At 34.2% G+C, this 12,404-nt stretch overlaps 1 protein-coding gene and 1 pseudogene across 3 annotated transcripts in view; one reads left to right on the top strand and one right to left on the bottom strand.

Moving 5' to 3' along the window:
- The window catches only part of NAALADL2 (N-acetylated alpha-linked acidic dipeptidase like 2), a 1,339,397-nt gene that overhangs the window by 1,076,617 nt on the left and 250,376 nt on the right, over positions 1–12,404 (bottom strand). The gene's annotated exons all lie outside the window — the stretch shown is intronic.
- Positions 4,535–5,666, top strand: LOC121034008 (cyclic AMP-dependent transcription factor ATF-1-like; annotated as a pseudogene).

Raw genomic sequence — 12,404 nt, 5'->3', positions numbered from 1 at the left:
TATGTATGTATGTATGTATGTATGTATGTATGTATGTATGTATGTATAATAACTGCATTTGGGAAATCAAGTTTGTATAATATTTGGTACTTTTACAATTTAGTTATTTTCCTTAATTTACCCTATTTTTCTTATGTACAATTTTGAAATAAAGCACACTAACACTAGACAAAATAAGGTGGTTATAATAGGTGAACTTTAGTACTCTCACCTCTGGTTGAATTTCCATTTCTCTTGAATTTTTTATTTAGTGGACATGTGGGCTTCTCTCTGAATCTAACACCAAGTAGACATGCCATAACTAGTAAAATATATGAAGTGCTCAAAATTTAGTATTTGCTTTGTATTTGTTTTTAACAATGATAAAATATAAATTTTAAGATAAAAAAATGATTTCTCATGTCTGCTCATCATATGAGAAACAAATAATCTGACTTAGACACACTTAGTTCTTCTTTAGTATCACTTTAGGTACTTATTATCCTATTAACTGTGTTTTCCCCTTGACATTGTAAGAGTCAACTCAGTGACTAAATATTTAAACTTTGTACCGTGCACATTATGCTGTATTGAGATTATTGATGGTGCTTCTAATTTTGACCCTGAACAAAATCAATAAGCTGACGCCAAGATATTTAAATGGTATATACCCTCACACAAGAGACTCAATTATGAACATAATAATTGTCTTCAATTTTATAACTGAAACATCCTACATCTAATAATAAAAACAACAGATGAGCCATTTTTAGAAGGAACTGAGGAATAATGCATGATGTATAAAAATATTTTTATGTATCTCTACCAGAAGCAAGCCCCAATGCCTGATAAGTCCTGCTCCTACCATGCATGGAATTCTTGTATTCAGTAACAGAAGAGCCTATTCAAATGCACATTGGTTAGATATCAAGTATTTCTTTAAGAGCCATGAAAATTATAGGCAATATTAAATTTTAAATTAGTCATTAATTTAAAAATAAGGGAGGTTAATTTAATGTTCTATGATAACCAAAGTATAATGATATTGTTGATACTACGGATAGACAGTTAAAATTTTAATATAAAAACAGGTTCCTCTTGAACTAGTCAGCTAAAACTTTTTTAGGTTTCTCTAGGGAAAAAAGGAATGAATTCAAGGATGTCTAAATTTACAGCTCATAAAGTAATTATGCCCTTCTGAATCATCAGCATAATTTTATTTATTTATTTAAGTTTATTTAATTATTTTGAGAGAGAGAAAGTGGGAGCAGGAGAGGGCAGAGGGAGAGGGAGACAGAGAAGCCCAAACAGGCTCCATGTTGTCAGCGCAGAGCCTGACATAGGGCGGGTCTCAATCTTATGAACCATGAGATCATGAGCTGAGCCAAAATCAAGAATTGGATGCTTAATGGACTGAGCTACCCAGGTGCCCCAATCATCAGCATAATTTTAAATGTTTATTTTAAATGTCTTATACACAGGAAGATGTGGATGTTTGTATGTGTTATACACAGAAACCCTTGATAATGATTAACTGTTGTAGATAGCTACTGACAAGAAGGAATCTAATCTAACAATCATCAAGTCCTTTGTCCCAAAGGTTCTGCTTGATTCTGTTTTCATTTTCTGCAAGATCATTCAGGCTGTGTCTCAAAAGCCAATTCTCTCAGCACTCCCCCAGTCCCTCCTACTTATTCCATTCCCTTTTGCCTGGAATACACGTTCCTCTTCTCAGTTAAGCCTACCCACCTTTTGGGTTATTAGAGGAGTCTTATCCCTTCCTGTGTATATGTGTGATTTTACCTGATCAATATTAGAATTCCCATTAGAATGTAAGCTATACAAAGGTAGGCTTATGGGCCTTATGTTTATTTTTCATCACTAGTGTAATTACAGCACCAAGTCTTTGCATTTTAAAAATAGTTTTTCAGTGAATGACTAATTTACTTGTACTGCTTATCACATCCTTTGTTTTTAAATCTCATGACCAAAATTCATGTTATTATATTATTTTCTTTATTTTTTTAGAGACAGACTGAGTGCAGGAGGGGATGGGGGGCAGTAGAGGAAGCAGGGAAGACAGAGAAAATTAAGTAGGCTCCATGCTAAGCATCTATCCGGGCTCAATCTCATGACTATAAGATGATGATCTGAACCAAAATCAAATCAGATGCTCAACTGACTAAGCCACCCAGGCACCCCATTATTTTCTAAGTAACACATCATTGTGTGTACTTTAAGTCTTTAGGACAGCAATTTTGAACATGGCTCAAAATATCCAAAAGCAGACACTGTCAGTTAAGTTGAGACTTCAAAATTTAAAATAAAATAAGGAAAATGAGCTATAATAATGACACATTTCTTCCTAGTGTCAGGTAAACTGTAAAACTATAACACTTTGGGAAAATATTCTGAAATATTTGTCTTCTGACAACTGTCAAAGCAAACAAAATCAAGAAAAATACACTTAACATAGTACCCTTCTTAATGGGAGTGTCACTGTGATAAGAGACACTGGAACATGCCTGGAGATTCACACAAAGCACAGGGCAAAAGATCCTCACAAGTGGTAGTTACCAATGAAGACTCAAAAGCCATGATTTTATCAAGCATTTGGGAGCTTGAATTAAAAAAGGAAACATATTTTCTTTCAAATTGAGGTGCTTTTAAATGGGAAATTAACTTTAAGGCTAAATATACATTGCAGATGATGTAATCAAAGTATATTTAAATCTACTGGGAACAAAAACAAGTTTCATAACACTTTGAAAACTGTAAAAGAAATTGGCATGAAATGGTTTTTAATCATTAACTAACTTTTAAAAATATCCTTCAGTAGAAAATATCTGGTTACTCTATATTTTTAATGTGCTTCTAGAATGAGATATATTGGAGGCACCTGGCTGACTAAGCCTAACCTGTCAGGCGATTCTTGCTCTCAGAGTTGTGAGTTCAAGCCCCACAATGGGTGTAGAACTCACTTAAGAAAAAAAGAAAAGAAAAGAATGAGACGTTTTGAAAATGAGTAAAAAACACATTATCAATATTACAAAGTCAAATAATAATCCAGTGTCCATATGTTTTATATAAGTTAACAAAACAGGTACCCATGTAAGTCAAGAGATAGCAAAATTTCAATTCTAACAGCTTGACTGGTTTAGCAATTTTATAAGCTACCACAGATGTAAATTTGTCAGGCTGCCTATAATAAAAATTTATGAAAAAAATGTAAAGCATTATTTATGCAGTATTGTACCCATCCTATAGTATTCAAACTTACTAAGTTCAGTGCTCCATGTATTTAGACCTGATGTCCCTTCCTCTACACCATAGCTGTCTGGGGTCAGAGCAGGGAGCTATTATTACACATGAACAGATCGGAGGAGAAGCACTATCAGAATAAGGCCCCTTATATCAGAGACAGAATAGCTTCCACTTGCTAAGAGTGTACACTCTGCTAAACCTTTATTTTTTTTTTTTTTTTGAGAAAGAGAGAAGGTGTAAGTAAGCAAGGGGTAGAGAGAGAGGGGGAGAGAGAGAGAAGCGTGGCTCACCCCAAAGTGGGGCTCATGCTCACCTGAAGTGGGGCTCGAGCTCAACCAATGCTGATGACCTGAGTCAAAGTCAGATGCTTAACTGACTTAGCCATCCAGGCACCCTACAGACTGATTTTTTTAAGTTTATTTACTTATTGTATTTATTGTATTTATTTTATTTTATTTTATTTTATTTTATTTTATTTTATTTTATTTTATTTATTTATTTAGAGAGAGAGAGAGAGAGAGAGAGAGAGAGAGAGAGAGAGAGAGAGACAGCACAAATGGAGGAGAGGCAGAGAGAGAGGGAGACAGAAAATCCCAAGCAGTGGGAGTACGGAGCCTAAAGCGAGGCTCAAACTCACCAAACCTTGAGATTATGACCTGAGCCAAAACCAAGAGTGGGATGTTTAACCAACTGAGCCAGCCAGGCACCCCTGGTAATAACCATTATTAACCTCACTTTAAAGAGGCAGAAATTGAGGCACAGATAGGTAAAATGACTTTCCCAAGAAAATGTTGCTATTAAATAAAGAGTAAACATGGAGAAGATAGAGTCTGTGCACATCCAAAGCCCACACAAAAATTGCTACTCTAACAGAAGTGAAAAGTTAATTGAACCAATGCAACACAGAGTTGTGTAAAACATTAAGTAGCACTTCCCTATCCCTTCTAATCAACCACCTCCAAGTAACCAATGTGAACAGTACATTGTTTCCTCCCATGCCTTAAGCTCCGAAAAATGGGATCATGTCTCACCACTGTAATTTGGGATGGATTTTAAGTGTTAAGTCATTCCATTTAGGATCACAGAATATCTTCATTAAGATATTCACATTATTCACATTATTCACATTATTTTCAATAATTATTCACATTATTTTCTATCCTTTAATAATGCCATAAAGTGAAGTTTGGGATTCTGGGACATTTTTGTGAAATTTATTTTTAAGTGTTTTAAGTGTTTTATATATTTTTTTTCATTATTATGAATGATAGTTCACCCACCACAGGTGCAATGGTATCATCTTTATCAGAAAGTGAGGAGTCTCAGGACTCATCAGACGGTATAGGCTCTTCACAGAAAGCCTGCGGGATCCTAGCATGGTGTGCATCTAGCAGAAAAATTTTGAAAGGTTTATCTTCTGAAGATACATGGGACAGAACAGAAGACAGAGAAAACCCTGGAGTTTCTGCTGTCACTTCTATGTCTGTCCCAACTCCCATCTATCAAACTAGCAATGGACAGTACATTGCCATTGCGCCAAAGGGAGACTTACAACTGGCCAGTTCAGGCACAGATGGAGTATAGGGACTTCAGACATTAACCATGACAAATTCAGTCAGTACTCAGCAAGGGAAAACAATTCTCCAGCATGCACAGACCTCCGATGTACAGCAAATACTTGTGCCTAGCAACCAGGTGGTTGTACAAACTGCATCAGGAGATATGCACACAGATCAGATCTGTACCACCCCTTCAGCTATTTCGCTGCCACAACCTGTGGTAATGATATTTCCTGTGACACTTATATCTCAGACAACTAAGACAGATGACCCCCAACTGAAAAGAGAAATAGGTCAATGAAAAACAGAGAAGCTGCTCAAGAATGTCTCAGAAAGAAGAAAGAATATGTGAAATGCCTGGAAAATCAGGTTGCAGTCTTGGAAAATCAAAATAAAACTCTAATAGAAGAGTTAAAAACTTTGAAGGATCTTTATTCCCATAAAGGTATTTGATTAAGAAAGAAAATATTTTTGCAGACTTCCTAAAATTTATATGGGATTTCTTTTCTTCTTAGAGGAGGTTTATAAATTAAAAGGCCAAAAATGAAGCATTTTATTTAGGCTTTTGCAATTCCAAGATAAATACCTTATACAAGAGATCTGGTGATAGAAGATAAAATGGAAAATGAGCTCAAGGAAGTCACTGACACAGCTGGAAGCTCTGGAAAAATGAAACCCACTCAAGAAGCGGGAAGTAAGCTTTCACCAGTTTGAATTTCCTAAATGACAATAATCCAAAAATGACAGAGAAGATGAAATTTGGTAAATGGATTTTTAAAATAAATCAGTTTACCTTATAGGTTTGCATTTCTTACCATTTCCTAAAGTTTACATTTTTCAATTGTGTGTGTTTATATGTTTTATTTCTGCCAATAATTCTAAATTACAAATAGAAAAGCTAATATATAAGTAAATATATAAATTATGTGTTCTGATTACACTTGTTCTATTGTCAGATCCTTGAAATGTTTTTTTTAAGTTTGTTTCTTGGACTTGAGACGGGTTTTGAGACTTGTGTTTAACTATTTTTGAGGTTTTGTCCTCAAAGGCATCTAAGATATATGAATGGAGTAGGGTGATTTTGTAATATTTTTTTATCAGAATGGAAAGAGAACTTCTGTTTAAATGTTTGATACTTTTCTATTTAAAAGTTTGATACTTTTAAGTGGTTTGTTTTTTGGTTACTCTGGTCATTGAGATTTTCTACAAATATATAATAAATTGTTTTTTGATTCTATATTCTGTATGCAGTTGAATATACATTACCTATTCAGTTGTGCTTTAATAGAATGGAATGTTTACCGGCTCTTGAAATGATATTAGAGTACTTTTTTAAATTTTTAAATGTTTATTTATTTTTGAGAGAGAGACAGAGAGACAGAGTGCAAGTAGGGAGGAACAGAGAGAGAGGGAGATACAGAATCTGAAGAAGGCTCCAGGCTCTGAGCTGTCAACACAGAGCATGACAGGGGTTCAAACTCACAAACTGTGAGATCATTACTTGAGCTGAAGTCCGATGCTTAACTGACTGAGCCACCCAGGTGCCCTGATATTAGAGCATTAAAAAAAATTTTTTTTTAAGTTTATTTATTTTTGATAGGAAAGGAGAAACAGAGAGTGAGTGGGGGAGGGGCAGAGAGAGGGAGAGAGAATCTGAAGCAGGCTCCAGGCTCTGAGCTGTCAGCACAGAGCCCCACACAGGGCTCAAACTCATGGACCGCGAGATCATGACCTGAGCCAAAGTCGGACACTCAACCGACTGAGCCACCCAGGCACCCCTAGAGCATTTTTAAAAAACCTTCTGAGGATGCATACCAAAGTTTTCCAAGAGGATTTTATAATCAATTTAATGTAAGGTTTATCAGATTCTAAAATAGTATGGTTATTTTTTTTTATTTAATGTTTATTTATTTTTGAGATAGAGACAGAGCATAAGCAGGGGAAGCACCGAGAGGGTGGAAGACACAGAATGCCAAGCAGGCTCCAGGGTCTGAGCTGTCAGCACAGAGCCCAATGTGGGGCTCGAACTCACAAACCAGGAGATCATGACCTGAGCCAAAGTTGAATGCTTAACCGACTGAGCCACCCAGGTGCCCCAATCAATGGTACATTTATAAGAAAAGTGACTGCCAATATATTTTTATAGCTAATCTTTATAAATTCTAAAGTTGAGTTCTTAATGATTATTTTAAATGTTTATATAGTTTAGTAAAAAAAATATTTTGCATTGCAAAGTATCATCTTTATATTATGAGAAGCAGTTTCCAGATTGGCTAATAGTTGAATTGCAAGTTTTGTATGCAGTTTATCCAAAGCTCAATAATGCCATCCATACACCAGTGTTTACTCTCTGTATTCCAGTTTGTATATACTTTGAAATTGTACTGTAAAACTAATGAAATTGTACTACAAAACTATTGTGCACTTCTTATACAATAAATACGTATCATATTGTCTGTGAAATTAAAGGATATCTGATAAAATTAAGTTTTCTGAATGTTAATGTATACGAAAAGTGAAATCCACCAACAAGATAGAATTATTCCAAACATGCATGCACTCACATGAGTCAGCCCACCAACAACCCACCGGCAAATGTGTAGAAGAATTGTACAGGTAGTTTGTACAATATGTATTAAGGCAAATAAACATAAAAGATGCTCAACTTTATCAGTGATTATAGAAATACAAATAAAATCAAATGACTGGCAAAATATAAAAAGTCTGATAATATCCAATACTGGTAATAACAAGGAATAATCACAATACTACTGATATACAAGGTAAATTTGTACAACCAATCTGGAAAAAAAAAAATGTCATCCTGCAACTAAAGTTGAAGGTAAATACAAAGTGCTTAGATTTTTGAGCTGGCAACTCCAGGAAGGTATATGCCTTAGTGAATTGTTATATCGATCTAATAAGAAAGAGCTTTGCAAAGTGAATTCCATGAATTAGCATTATCAGCATCACCCAAAACCTAGTTAGAAATGCAAATTCTCAGGCCCTACATACACCAGACCTACTAACTCAAAATGTCGGGGGGGGGGGGCGGGGGGGAGGTGGGTTGCACCAGAAATCTGAATTTTATTATGTTGGTGTTTGATAAGCACGTCAGTAAAATATATACATACTGTCTATTCTCTTCGTGAATTCTTTATTTGTGGATTCACCTAATCTCTAAAATTTATTTGTAACAAAATGCTTTTGTTTCCATTGGAAGATGTATACATGCACAGAGTAGTGAAAAATCTACATCATCTTAGGTATACATTCCCACCTGAGGTTAAACAAAGAGACCCTCTCATACTATAAACAAGTGTCTTTCCTGTAGTCTATTGAGTGGCACATTTTTTTCTTTATTTCGTGTATGATTTTGCTGTCTCTGATGGCCCCCAGTGTACTACTGAAGTGCTGTCTCATGTTACTAAATGCAAGAAGCTGTGTTGTGTCTCATGGAGAAAATGTGTTGGATGTGGTTCATTCAGTCATGAGTTATAGTGTTGCTGACCATGAGTTCAATGTCAATGAATCAACAATATATATTACATAAGGTGTCTTTAAATAGAAACACACATAAAACAAGTTTATGTATTGATTGAGGAAAATGTTGTGACCAGAGGCTCCCAGGAACTTATCCCTGTATTTCCTCTGGGGTCAATGATGTAGTATTGGCTAATTCTGTGTTCTAATCAACTTTATAAAACATAACTACTATGAATAATGAGAACCAGCTGTATAGAAGCACTGCCTATATTAGAAATACAAAAGAAAAGAAACGAAAGAAACCAAATGTCATTGACAGGAGAAAAAGGAAGCTTACAATGGCATAATCACATGATGAAATATAATACAGAGGTGAACATTAGTTGATTACATAATTAATATGCACAACATATGTATGTAATGTATAATTACATTAATATTATAATACGAATGACAAAATGATGTTAAATGGAAAAAAAAACCCCAAGAGAGGAAATTCAACATGATCTTGAAGTCCAAAATCATGAAAACTATATATTGTTTAAGGACATAAACATATGTGTCAAACTGTAAAAATTAAAACCAATTTAAAAAAAAAAAAAAAAAAAACCCAAATTCAGGATTGAGTCACCATGAGACTAGGGGAAAACAGAGATATGACAAGGAGAAGAATTTATATAAATACAAGCTGAGTATTGGATACAAAAGGACTCAGGATATTATAAAAATACAGGAAAGAATGGATGGATGGTAAGTAGTACAAAGGGTGTGCATGACAAAGAGTTTTTGAAAAGTTATGGCAATGTTATAGTTACCATATGTGAATCATTGTTAGTTTTTATACTTATGTAATGACTTACTTGATAAAACTTTTTAAACAGATACTAACTTCAAAACATTTTGTTTGGAATGCAAAAGCAAGAATTATTAACTTGAAGTGAAATGGTGGTTTATAATGTTTTACTGAAATATAAAGACAATAAGCATAGACTAATCACTTTAAAGAATAAATATATTTACCTTGTGACTTAAGATTTATAAGACTCCTCTAAATATATTGAAATCTATTCTTAGTTAAATCTATTCTAAGGCATTATTATTTTTAGATGAAGCTGTTTTAAGAGGTTAAAGAACTCAAAGCACAAAAATCTAGTACTTCAGATTCCAAAGCAGTGTTCTTTAAAACTATATAGCTGCAGTTATTATAATCCCTAATATCTGAATATGTACAGAATGGTTTCATAACACTTTCAAGTAATTTTTAAATGTATTTTATATGATCTAATAGTATAAAACTCACCTAAGGTGAGTATCAGCTATAACAAACCAAAATATAATATATTGTATATTATTCATATAAAATGGTTGAACGGATTCCCAAGATCATCATTTTCCCCATCAGCGGTAGTGCCTTACCACAATGAAGCCACCAATGCTCTCACTCTTATACTTTCTCTTTTTAAATATTTTTAAATCAAAGATTGCATTAGCCATGGAACTTCAATCTAGTGAAGAGTCCTTTGAGTGATCTTCACATTTGGTCAATTACCAAGTGTGAACTTTCAACTGTAAGTGTTTTATATGTGGTATAAATCTAAGATCAGCTTTAAAAACCAAAGTGGCTATCAACTTGATCAAATAATTAGTGCACCGTTCTCTAGTCTATCATGGATCAGAATGCAAATATATTGCTTCGAAGATATTCAGTACAATCAGACCATTACACTTGAATAACACTAAAGGAAATTTTAATTTCTGCCTGGATTAAAAACATAACACAAAGAGCCACATAATATTTTTCCTTCCTTCCCTTTTCTAGGAGATTGTCTGTGGACACTTGAATTTACTGGGCTAAATAATATTGTTCTAAGTAAAAGCCTCAGTAAATTGCTGAAAACATTGGAACATAAAATAAAACTCAGTAGATTTACTGAAAATATTTTTTTCTTCATTTAACATGGTTACACAATGTGTCAATTATCTAGTCACTCAGAATTCTGAGGAAGAAAGAAACAACTTTCTCTATAGAGAATCAGTTGGCTTTCATAATACTCAGAGTATATTTGCATAATAACACTGCTACAGCTGCAAGGTTAAATCCATTAATTTATTGGGAACAGAACAGGCTGTTCTGGTTGGCTGTTGCAAAAATTGCTTTTTGCACTTGTCTTCTCCACCATCAAGTATTTGCTGCGAGCACACAATTACTGCAGCAAAGCCTATGTTGCCAAGCAAGGAACCTTATTTAACATGGAAAGTGGCAAACACTTCACTTTCTGAAAATGAAGAAAAAAAAAAATTAATCCTGAAAAGCTTCCTTATTAACATTTTCTCCTTCTCCAGTTGTTTCATAGGATAACGTAGAAGATGGCAATTCGGATGAAGGTTAACTAGATGAACCCATTTCTGCAGCAACTCTCAGGTGCAAATGTCATCCCTAAATAGTCTCTCTTCACAACTAGAAATAATCTCAAAGCTTCCATAGGTTTTTTTCCCCTAAACAGTAAATTTAAAAATAGAATACTTACCTCCAAAAGTCAGTAACCGAACAAAACATCTGTTGAAGCTCACATTTTATACTCAAGAACAGCTATTTAATAAAGGGAAGGCAAATGTATAGCATTTATAGGAATTTATAGCAGAAATCTTTAAAACAATAAAGGGATGGACCAAAAGTTAAATTACATTTAGAAAATGAACTCTATTCAGCCAGGTATTAAAAATGAATATAACCTATAACTAAGTTGAGAAACTTTTTCCTGCCCAGGAAAACTAAATCACAAAACAAAAATTAATGACTACTCAATTTTTTTTAATTAGATAATCTATAAAGTATTTACCTTGTTAAAAAATAAAGTCAGTTGCAAACATAAATAAATATACATTTATTATTACATCCAGGTCACTGTAGACTCTGGAGTGAGAGGAGAAAGTCAGACAAAATAGCAGAGACAAAGAAAGCAGAGATGAGGGAGAAAGGAAGTAAAGGAAGAGAAAAATAACAGTATAAAAAATAAATAAACCCTTTCCTTCATCATCCCAATCATGCTTCTTTCTATACCTACTCTGGGCCCAATAGAAATGTAAATGGTTAACTAAAGGAATTCTTTGAATTTTTCCACAAAAAGTTAATATTCAATAAATAATTTCAGTATTGTGTTAGAAATCCTTTAAAAAGCACAAAAATGACAAATATATGGGGGAAAGGGTTCAACGGTACGGTATTTAGGTAAATATGGGGACATTTTCCCTTAAAACTAAGAGGCTCAATATCACAGTATTTGTACATTTCATTACCTACAGTAACAAAGCATTTTTGTGCCTTGGTTTAGAATGCCTGTCTCTCCACATTTTTAACCTGCCAATTTTCTTTTATTCTTTCAAGGCCCAAGTCAAATATATTCCCATCTATAAAGCTATCCCAGATCCCCACAGTCTAAAGCAAATGTTTCTTCTTCCAAATCCCTTATTATTTATTCTTCCTTCTATTATGAAACTGAATTTGTATTACAGTCAAATTGTGTTTCTTGACGGAAAAGGATGTCATTTACCTATTAGACCTGACACCTTGAACAATACTATAAAGTGAGCTTGTAAAACCTATTTAGGAATCTATGTTGAAATTCCCCCAGCAAAAAAGTATTTTGTTTGCCTAATTCCATTATGCCAAAATGTCTTCTTTACTTTCATTTAAAAAAAAATTCTATGCATCATTAACTAAGACTGACCATCCTTTGATGTGGCTCTCATCAGTCTAGCAGCCAGAGTGATATTTTGAAAGCATAGGTCAGAGCATGTCCCCATTCTGCTCAAAAGTTCACAACGGTTTCCCATTTCAATCACAGTACAAACCAGAGTCTTTATAATGACCTACAAGTTCCTTGCTCCCTCTGACTTTGTTTGTTCCCACTCTCTTCCCACCCCTCCATTTGAATGACAGTGACACCCTCAGTAGGCCTTTCTCACCACAAGGCCCTTGCACTTGCTGCTCTCACTGCCTGAAGTGCTCTTAGATACCCCATGATTCACTCCTTAACCATCATATCTTTACTCAAAAGCCACCTGAGCTAGACCTCTCTTTCCTACCTTATGTAAAATTATGCACCCTGACACTTC

The sequence above is a fragment of the Herpailurus yagouaroundi genome, unplaced genomic scaffold (genome assembly GCF_014898765.1).
Source record: "Herpailurus yagouaroundi ecotype Mexico unplaced genomic scaffold, PumYag 159, whole genome shotgun sequence".
In the NCBI taxonomy this organism is placed as follows: Eukaryota; Metazoa; Chordata; class Mammalia; order Carnivora; family Felidae; genus Herpailurus; species Herpailurus yagouaroundi.
The sequence above is the reverse complement of the archived record's forward strand: the minus strand, read 5'-3'. Positions and strand labels throughout refer to the sequence as shown.